The 9209-nt window shown below is 38.3% G+C and overlaps 1 non-coding gene across 1 annotated transcript; it reads left to right on the top strand.

Moving 5' to 3' along the window:
* The first annotated feature begins 2497 nt into the window (after positions 1 to 2497).
* LOC143675274 (U6 spliceosomal RNA) lies at positions 2498 to 2599 on the top strand. Its single transcript, XR_013171512.1, has one exon. It is a non-coding gene; the product is annotated as a U6 spliceosomal RNA (small nuclear RNA).
* Positions 2600 to 9209: the final 6610 nt, after the last annotated feature.

The following is a 9209-nucleotide window of genomic DNA, read 5'->3' as shown; positions in this document are numbered from 1 at the left end:
TTACATCTTCCCTAAGCATTTCAAGCAGCTGAGTTTGACCAACTCACAAGCATATGTACTTTATTACCAATTGTTTATACACATTTATCTAACACTGATGGTCTTCATTCTTATTATATAATATTTTTGTTATTGAGCAGCTCTATAATAAATCATAGATTTGTGTCCTAGATTTGGGTTCTCTGATGAACAATTAGAGTCAAAATTCTCTACCCACTGTTGGTCTAGCTCATTACAACCATTTACAATTATCACCAGGCATGAAAGCACCACATGGTGTTGCAGTGAGTCCCATGAATTGCAGCTATACACCTCCCTGCTCAAATACATAGCAGCAATCCTAATTCCACATGATAATTCAGATCCAGTAATCATGTGACCATGCCAGCATAGTAATACTTTTTCTTTACCTGTTGGTCCACTGTCATGGGGAATGTAAAAATGACCAAGTAGCAGTAATAACTTTAGGTTTTTGGAATTCTTACCATACATTCTGATATAAGTGCTCCCTTACTCCTTGAAGTAAGGGTCTCAAGTCTAACAGAGTTTAAATTTGCAGGGATAAGAAGCACAAAATCTCCAAGGGGACCACTACCTGGGAGTAATGGAAAGGGAATCATTCCTACTTATGTTTCCAGATCCATATGTACTATCTATTGGGGACACAGTCCTATATAATGTGGTTAGTTCAAAGTATATATTGCATCTTTATAGAACAGCACCCTAACCAACTAGAATGTTTTCTCCAAGCTGACACCTTTATCTATATATTTAAGAGGCCATTCTAATAATCTATCAGGTGGCATCTTCTAAGTGATGCAGATATACCTATAACTAAACCTGTAACTCCTCCAAAATAAAGTAGGTCAGTTGGTTTGAGGAGATATTATAGGGATTATGACAACAAAACAGAAACTCTGCCACAGGCACTATAGGTAGAGAACAGAAATTGGAAAACGTATCAATTCCAGTGCAGATAAAATGCTGGCTCCTCCCTCTAGGATCAAAGAGTTGCAGTGAAATCAATGCCATCAATTTTTTTTTCTCTTCAAGGTACCTGTGCCAGTTTGAAACTTTTGTGTACTCCAGAAAAGTCACGTTCTTTAATCCTGGTATAGTGCATTCCAGCAGCTTTAAGAAACTAAAACAGTACCATACTAAGACACCAAGGAGACAGCATTTGTCTCTGTTGTGAAAGGTTGAGTATTTAGTAGCAGTAGATAAATTAACCTTAGTGAGAAGCAATCCATGACGTTGGACCCATACATAACCTCTATCTCTGCAACCTCTGCTAACTCTGTCCATGGGTCTATGATGCAGACCCATAGAGTATATGGTGCAGAGCGTTTGATCCTGTTAGCAACCTAACATTAAAAAAAAAAAGACATGGGCATGGACTTATGGATGCAGGCACAAACTCTGTGGATCATTGCATTTCAAATCAATTCCCACTAGAGAACATCCCCAGAAGAAGGGTCACTTAAAGCACAGCTTGAACCTACAGCAAGGCCCCCTTTTACTTTAGGCCCCATTCAAATCTGTCAATCTTAAAGTCACCAAATACTTATCAAAGCAGAATATTCAAGAGCAGAATGTGCTGTCTCAAAACTACAGAGACCTAGAAAATACTTTACCTCCTCCTTAGGGGTAGGTAGGTGAAATCATTTGTTCTTTATCTTGAAGGGTGTGTCTTGGCATGTTCCAGACAACTGGACCCCTAAGAGTATTACATATGTGGCAGACCTCTGAATCTTTGTTGGGCTTATTTCACAACCCCTTTCGTAGATGTAGTTTATCAGGGCATACAGAGATTTACCATACCCTCCCCACAAGGGCAATCAACCTGATTTCATGAATACATTGAAGACACCAAAATTTCTTTCAGACTATAACAAAGAGCAAGAAAATTAATGTACCTCTATTTAAGAATGTATTTGATGCATATGGCAGTTCAATAGCCTAACACAAAGATCCAGAGGGTATATGTTAATTTATTCTAATAATGATACCATATATAATGGAACAGTAGCTGTGATTGGGAATACCATTTCCTTAAGTTTATAGTAATCCATTGTCATATGCCATTATCCAACTGGTTTTTAGAAGGGCCGCACTAGAGAATTAAACTGGGATATGTTTGGCACTGTCATCCCAGCATCCTTTAGGTCTTATTTATGCCGTTCAGCTAGGCTATTTTCTATTTCTCTTCTCAAAGTGGAAGCAGTTTCAGGGACCTCTACTTGGCTTTTCCTAACATTATGGCTCTTACTACATAGGTCATAAAACCAATGTCAGTTGGTTGCAGACCTGATAGTACAATGACAAAGGTAAGATTTAAAAAGAATTATAAGGATAGAAATAAGGAAGTCTCTAATCTTTTCATAAATTCATTCTTTCAGTGTAGAACCTCATAAAAAAAAGGAAATATATTTGAAATGTTTTATTTTAAAGATTTTTAAGTCTACCAATTAAAAAAAAAAAAGTCTACCAATAGCACTTGCTTTGGCAGCACGCATTCTAAAACTGGAATGATGCAGAGAAGATTAGCATGGCCCTGTGCTAGGATGATATGCAAGTTTGGGAAGTGTTCTATATTTTTATGCAAATCAAGACTAAATGAGATATCAACTAACACCTGTAAGAATGGCTGCTATTAAATAAAACAGGAAATTACAAATGTTGGAGAGGATGTGGAGAAATTGGAAGGCTTTTTAATTGCTGGTGGGAATATAGAATGGTACAGCTGCTATGGAAGACAATTTGGTATTTCCTCAGAAAACTAAATATTGAGTTGCCCTACAACCTGACAATGCCACTACTTGGTATATACACAGAAAAGCTGAAAGCAGTGACACGAACAGGCATTTGCCCACTGATATTCATAGCAGCATTATTCACAATTGCCGAAATATGGTAACAACCCAAATGTACATCAATAGACAAGTGGATAAACAAAATGTGATATATACATTCGATGAAATATTATGCAGCAGTAAGATTAAATGAAGTTCTGAAGCATATGACAATATGGATGAACCGTGAGGATATAATTCTGAGTGAAATACGCCAGCCATAAAATGATAGATACTGTATGATTTTTTTATTATGACCCTGGCCAAGGTAACTCAGAGACTTATAATGTGGAAAACAGTAGACCTAGAGATACACAAATGCTAGAGATGGGTGAACGGTTACATAGTGAGGTTGAACTTAAAGGTAAGGAAACGAATAGAAGTGATGGCAGTACATTAGTGGGATTATAAGTAATACTGACATATTGAAGGAGAATATGATTAAAAGGGCTGTAATGGGCTGTATCCCACCAATTAACACACAAATATAAATAAGTTATTGCATGACCTACTTCAAAGATATGACTCTTGTACAGGAAGTCAATAATAGAGGGGTATGGGGGGAAACTACTATTGCTTGCTACGGTCTATAGTTAATAGGAAGACATCAACAGTATCACAGCAATACCAGGGGTAAATAATTGGTGGGTGGGAAGGAACAAGAGTTAAGGGAGGTTTAGATTTTCTATTTAGTGAGGTGTGTCCATCTGTTATTTTTTTCTTTGGAGCAATGAAAATTGTCTAAAATTGAGAGTGTTGATGATTGTACAACTAAGTGAGGTAATGTGAGACATGGATTGTACATTTTAGACATTATCCATGATGCCCAATGGATGGAGGTGGCTGAAGTGTTCATTAACAGAGAAGCAGAAGAGTGAACTGTGGTGTATACATGTGACAGAATATGGTGTGTCTACAGAAAGGAACAAAATCATGGCGCATGCAATGAGGTGAATGAAATCTTGGGGACATTATACTGGGCAAAACAAGACAGAAACAAAATATATATATATATTGTATGGTCTCCTTTAGAAAATATTTATAAGACAATTGGAGCCTAGACTGTGAGTTCTTTCTTATAGCAATCACATTTAGTCTGGAGCTTTAAGCATTATTTCTAGATTTTGAAATGCGGTGTTATGTGCTTAAAACCTGGTATTTTCCTGGAACTTTGAGTACCTCTGTGACATCTAAGACTCAGAGTTGGAGTTCTTCAGCTCTGAAAGCCAGCAGTGTTGCTGACAACAACCATCAGAGAAATAAAAAAAGAAATCAGGATTCAATTAGATGTAAGAATGAAGCTGATCTGGTTCAGACCAAGGTAAATCAGAATACAGGGGGGAAAGATGTTATTGTCTGTATTTTAGAGCTTCACCTACTGTATGAGACCAAAGGAAGAGAGGTTTATTTTGTCCAAAACCTAAATTTTGTGTAGCACACAGTCTAACTCAACCTGCCTGGACAGCTCATTTAAGCAAACTAAACACATGGAGCTCAGAGTGGGAATGAGGCTTCTAGTTCTATATAGCTTACTGTAATGCCTATATACAGCCCCAAGTATGTTGGGTAGATAAGTAAAAAGTATTGGCAGGGTCCCTTGAGAGACTGGAGAAAAAATATGGAGGTATTGAACTTGCACATTTGGGAAACCCCTGGTACTCTCTCTAACATTAGGGGCTCCCAAGTAAATGGGCCAAGCCTTTGATCTTCAGGCTTGCTCTTTTAAAAGTTATTTCTATACAGAAAAGCTAAGACTACCTGTAATTATGCCTAAGAGTTACTTCCAGACATCCTCTTTTGTTACTCAGTTATGGCCTTTCTCTCTCTAAGCCCAACTCTGCAAGGAAAATCATTACACCCCTACATGGAACATGACATCCAAGGGTGAAAGTCTCCCTGACAATGTGGGATATGATTCCCAGGAATGAGCCTGGCCTTGACATCAGGGAATTGACAATGCCTTCCTGACCAAAAGGGGGAAAAGAAATGTTACAAAACAAGGTATCAGTGGCTAAGAGAGTTCAAATAGAACTGAGAGGCTATTTGGGGAGCTACTTTTATGCAAGCTTCAGCTTGATACTGCTAATTCAAGCTCCAACCAATATCATTCCTGTTAACCCTAAAGAACACCTAGGGCTCTATCTTTAATTCTACCTAGGAACTTCACGCCCTAAGATTACCGTCCAGAAACCTAAAACCTCCAGTTGGTTCCCAGCCAGATAACTCCTGAAACCCAAAGGGCACAGCCTCTCCAAGAACATCAACTAGTTCTATCCATATCCCATATTGTCAACACCTCTTCTCAACATGAAAAAGTTAGAATGGGCAGAGCCCAAATGTCCCTAAAGAGTGGGAGAAGGATCAAAGGAGAAGGTGGAGTTATAACAGAGAAGTTAGGGTTTAACAAATGAGATGACTGCTGAATCATTAAAATGATATTTCTTTTAGTCTCCAGTGTCTTGGAGCAGCTAGAAGGAAAAGCCTGAAATTGTGGAACTGTAACCCATACCAAACTTGAAATCTGTTGTATAACTATTTGTTAAAATGTACTTTGAAATTTATTGCTTTTTTGTATATAGTATATATTTCATAATATATTAATAAAACATGTTTTAAAAAGTCTGCCAATAAACTACATATTTTTTTGCATAAGTCAATCCAAATATCTTATACTCTGCCCTGTCAATGCCGTTGTTTTCTGTAGGAACATTTCATTGAGGTGATCATTATCACGATATTTATGGAAAGGCAAATTGATAGACTAGAAAAAACTCCAACCACGTGGTAAGAAGATATAGCTTTAAGTTCATTCCAATTATTTAGTTCATACGAGATTTTAACAAATTTCATAACTTGTGAAATTTGTTATTTTCTACAGTTATGATTTAGGATTTAATAAAAGCTAAATTAGAGGGTTGTGAGGAATAAATTGAATGATACATTTTAAATCAAATAATACAGTTTCTATGCAGATTAGACATCAAAGAAATGTTATTTGGAGCTAGAGTTAAATTATCAAGTATATTTGGCATCATGGAATAGTGTGGTTCTGTATATAGGCCCCAGGTTCAACCCAAAAAGTCCACCTACTAGCCAGGTGACACTGGGCAAGTCACTTAATTTATCTGAGCCACTGTTTGCTGATCTGCAAACATGGGGTAATAATACCTAACACACGTGGTTACTGTGAGGATTAACTGAGATAAAAGCAACTGAGCAATTTTAAGCAGAAGGCCTGGCACATAGCAAGCACCCAGCAAAAGTAACGTCATGCGTGTAATCACTAATATCTACATTCCTGTGAGTTAACCAGATTTTTTAGCTCAAACTGGTAGTATATGATGCCCTTTCTGGGGAAACTAATAACTTGTGGTCCCCAAATAAGAAAAGCATAAATAAAAAAGAAAATGTCTATTCAAGCTGGTAGCATAAGAGTAGATTTCTCAAAAAATATAAGAACCCGTTTAGATCAATAACAAAAACCCATCAATCACATAGAAAAAAATAGGAAAGGATATTCCTATTTTCCTATTTTCCAAAGGTTGGAAAATTCAAAAAAGAAACAATTAAAATGGTGAAAAATATAAAAATTAACCCTAATAATAGTACAATAAATAGTAAAACTATCATAACATATTGTTTCCTTTTCATTCATTAGATTTGGAAATAAAGTTTGCAAACAGTGCTATCAGGCTGTGTGGAAAAGGACACTCTCACACGCTCTTAGAGGTTGTATAAATTGTGACAAACTTTGTGGAGCATAATTTGGTAGTATGGGTTAAAATTAAAAATTCACGTATACTTTCCTCTATCACTTCTATTTCCAGAAAAATATGATCTATGTGTACAAAGATGCCTGTAAAAAATTGCAGTATTATTTTTGTAATAATAAAAGAGAATGGAAAAAAAAGAATGGAGATGTGTGTTGAGGTTCTCCAGAGAAACATGACCAACAGAATTACATACATGTCAATATCATGAGATTTATTACAGGGATTGGCTCATGTGACCATGGGGTGGCAAGTCCAAATTCCATAGGGCAGGCCACGTTTGGAAACTCTGAAGAAGGTGAGATTGAATTCTCCAGAAGAAGCAGACTGGTGGAAACAGAAGCAGGGATTCTTCTTTCTGACTTCTGAAATCATCAGTTCTGGTCTTAAGATCTCCAGCTGACTAGATAAGGAGATTTCCCTTATTGCTGAGGACACTCTCCTTTGTTGACTGTAGGTGTAATCAGTTGTAGGTACAATCAACTGACTATAGATGTTAACCCATCCACAAAATACCCTCACACTAGCAGTCTAGCTGGTGCTTGCTTGACCAAGCAACTGGGTGTCACAACCTAGCCAAGTTGACATAACCACCACAGTAAGTAAGTGGCGTGAATAGGGAAATGCTTATAACCTGCAGTGCACCTAATATTCTATGAAATACTTGGCATTCTTTAAAAGTAATAAGGTCGTTTTGATGGTGCTGTAATGGGGGTCCATGTATATTGTGCAGAGACACAAAGAAAGCTCCAGAACAGTGTGTACAACATGATCCTGCTTTTGTAAAAACAAAATTGAACATGTATATATTTGTATGTGAATTAAAAAGTGTCTGAGCAGGTAGATATCAAAATATGAACTGTGATTACTCTTGGAGAGGAATGGGAGGATGAGAAACACTATCACTTCTTACTTCATATATGTTTTACTGCTTTTTTCTTTTTTTGGCATGGGCAGGCACCGGGAATCAAACCCAGGTCTCCGGCATGGCAGGTGAGAACTCTGCCACTGAGCCACCATGGCCTGCCCACTGCTAATTATTTTTAAAGTAACAATGTATTACTTAATAGAAAAATAAAACAGGAGGCTACAGCTCTAAGGACTCGAGGCAGGGAAATATCCTACCTGCCTGTGCCTTGACCATATCTGAGTTTCTATGTGTTTCCTTCTCAAAGACAAATTTTGGAGCACATGTCAGCGAACCCATCATCCAGGCTGATCGCCCAGGTCCTGGCTGCTCTATCCTGGGATCAGCTGAGTTGCTGAGCCACAGTCTCTAATGCTGATCCTGGAAGTACCTGCCTCATGGGTCCCTCTCCCCAGTGAAGGCAGCAAGTTTTGGACAATGACACACTTGGGGCTCCAGGCTAGTGACAACCATGGAGTTCCTGCAGAAGCATGTGATAAAACCCCAGCTCCCAGCACCTACCTCGGACCTGCACTCCTGCCCCGGCAAAGCAGAGACACCAGCAGGAGTCAGGCTCTCTACCCGCTTCAGCCCTTCCTTGATAAGTTTCTTTTTTTCTGTGCTGGGCAACTTCCTCCACCTTTCTTGAGCAGACTTCTCAGTGCTGCTATCAAAATAAGATATGATAACATGTGCCTCCTGAATAGAGATGTAAGTGCCAAACTCAGCCCAGTTCAGCCGGGAGTCCACAGTAAGGTAAGTATCTGCACTGAGAGGGCTGCACATCTACACAGCCATTTCTGGGAGCCTCAGACAATTCCTGCACAGGCTGTCAGTAATTTCTGGAGGGAAGATAATCCTTTCTAATCTGATCCTCTGTACAATACTGTGAGTATTGTGAAGTTTGTCTTTGACTCCCTAGCCTCCTTCTTTTACTTTTTCCTTCTCTTCACCTCTTCCTTACACAGCCTGCAGATATGCTGTGTCTTCCTGGGCTCTCTCCCCTTCCTTTTATTAAAACCTAGCCACAAAAAAAGGTATGATTTATATAGTCAACAGTAATCCCTTTCAGGGCAATTTCCCCTGAACCAAAATGATAGTACCTAATGAAATCCCAGACAGCATCAATCAGTTGAGGAGGCAGTGTGGAGAATCAGGGTTGGGTGCTCTTGAAATCACCCCCTGGAGATGGTTATCCACTTTGTCTTCTCTTAACAACTGATCCATTTCTGGGTATTACTGGCCAAACAGGGAAACTTGGGTAGACTAAGTTGTGTTATCCAAATATCTTCTCTATTTATAAAAGAGAGAATGAGAGGGAGCTCTATTTAGGGAAGTCTATGGATCAGAACGTCAGAGTTGTAGGAATCCATTGTGTGATAAGGAACCCAAGTTCCTGTAGGAATTTAAAACAACTTATTATTGTTTCACTGGACTATTTCCAAAAAATTTTCATAAGACTTTTTAAAGGGCTTTCACATCTCTTCAAGAGAAGAAGATTTCATAAAACCTCTGTATCAAAAGCAGGTATTATTTTTCCATAAGATGAAGAAGCCAAAGCCTCAAGAGATTAAGAGATTTTCCCAACGTCAAAGAAAAAAATTTTCATGACACACCAGGGATCATCAACCTGATTGGTTTCTGTGTCAAAATCCATTCCTGCACACCGGACTTCTGTTT

This window comes from Tamandua tetradactyla, chromosome 2, assembly GCF_023851605.1.
Source record: "Tamandua tetradactyla isolate mTamTet1 chromosome 2, mTamTet1.pri, whole genome shotgun sequence".
In the NCBI taxonomy this organism is placed as follows: Eukaryota; Metazoa; Chordata; class Mammalia; order Pilosa; family Myrmecophagidae; genus Tamandua; species Tamandua tetradactyla.
Note: the sequence above shows the minus strand (reverse complement) of the source record. Positions and strands in the feature narration are given on the sequence as shown.